Genomic DNA, 1989 nt, shown 5'->3' with positions numbered 1-1989 from the left:
TATTTCCCCGACAAGACCCTGAAACAAATAAGCGACAAAGGAGGCTCCTGCCCGTTCAAGAAGAAGAAGTGGCCACAACTCAAAGCGAAGCAAGATCTCCTTCCTCCGAGTCCTCGGAAGAAAGCATTTACGAATCGGCCACGGAGGACGAAGGAGGAGGAGAAATACGAGAAACGGCTCAACAAGAAGACCGCTGGCAAGAGCCGTTTCTCAATATATAACATCGAACCACCTCGACGAAGGAGACTTCCTTCGAGGGTGGAAAAGAAAATTGAAAGACTAGCAACTGCAAGAAACATTAAGCAAGAAGAAGTAGAGGTGCTACTTCAAAAATTTGTCGATTCCCTCAAAGAAGGAACGCAGCACGAAGAAGGGAATCGACTAAGACAAAAAGGAGCAACAAAGAAGGGAAGAGGACCACCCATAACAAGAGGAAAAAGTTTCTATACGCCAAGCACCAGGAGCTATACAGAAAATGCCCAAGGAAGCTCCTGGACTTGGCAATAATGGGTGAGTCAGGTAGGGAGAAGAAGCGATCAGTCTCCCTGGGGCCGACTCAGTGGGTCCACTATATAAAAATCTATGGGGCAAAAGTGGTCCGGAAAAATTGGCGAATTTGCAACCCCAAAACAACAAAATAGAAATAGGCGAGATTTGGACTCCCATCACAATGGGAACCTATTGGAAAAATTCAAGAAAATTAAGGTCGATACGGCAGCCGGTATCGACCAAATAAAAGCTCCACCTGAGAAAAAAAGGAGCGCTGCACGTCTTTGCCAAACTGTGTAATCTTCTTATGCTGCACCGAATATACCCAGCACAGTGGAAGATAAACCGAACCACGCTTATTCCCAAACCGGGAAAGAGCGCGGAAGAGGTTGAGAACTGGAGACCAATTACCATCGGGTCTCTGCTGGGAAGAATATATTCGGCAATGATCGACCGGAAACTACGGTCAAAAATTAAGCAGCACCCAAGACAAAGGGGTTTACACAGGAGGACGGCTGCAAAAACAACATAGCCATCCTCAGCAGCGCTCTGGCCAAAATGAAAGAGGAATCAGGTGGAGTTATTACAGTAATTGATATATCAAAAGCGTTTGATACGGTTCCCCATGAAGCAATCAGCAAAGGGCTGGAAACGAAAGGAGTGCCAAGTCTCGTCAGCAAATATGTGCAAGACATGTACAGGGGTTGCAAAACAGTTATTCATTGTAAAGATAAAACATTGCCCGTGGACTTACTGAGAGGGTCAAGCAGGAGACCCGCTATCTCCCTTACTTTTAATTTAACAATTGATCCCATAATTGGGATTCTTGACGAGACGACGGAGGGCGTCAAACTCGGAAGCGAGAACGTTTCAGTTCTCGCTTTCGCAGACGATATTGTCCTCTTGGCGAAGGACAAAGAAACAGCCGAAAAACAAAATCGGCTGTTGTACGAACACCTAAAAGAATTAAACATGAAAGTATCCGCCGAAAAATGTGGCACATTCCACATCCAACACAAATTGAAGACGTGGTTCCTCAAAGATCCGCAACTGACGTTGGGTCAGCAGAGTATACCATATGCTGACCCAGAAAAAGCAATAAAGTACTTAGGAACCACGCTCAATCCATGGAGGAATGTGCCAAGCCTCGATCAAAGAGATCATCGACGCAGCAAAAAGCGTCACGAGACTGAAACTAAAACCACACCAAAAAATCAACTTAATAAGAATCTACCTCTTGCCGAGGTACATACACAAATTGGTGGCGAATCCTCCTCCGTTGGGCACGCTAGACCAAATCGATCATGAAATAAAGCAAATAATAAAACAAATACTGCACCTCCATCCGTCCACAACGGACGGAGTGATATACACTGAAAAAAGTCACGGAGGTCTAGGTGTCCAACGAGTGGCCAACATTGTAAAGTTGGCCAAATTAAGAAATAGCGTACAAATGACAAGATCACAGGATATCGCCACCAAAACAGCATTCGAGAGGCA

This window comes from Apis cerana, unplaced genomic scaffold (genome assembly GCF_029169275.1).
Source record: "Apis cerana isolate GH-2021 unplaced genomic scaffold, AcerK_1.0 scaffold1_AcerK, whole genome shotgun sequence".
In the NCBI taxonomy this organism is placed as follows: domain Eukaryota; kingdom Metazoa; phylum Arthropoda; class Insecta; order Hymenoptera; family Apidae; genus Apis; species Apis cerana.
This window is presented reverse-complemented; position numbering follows the sequence as displayed.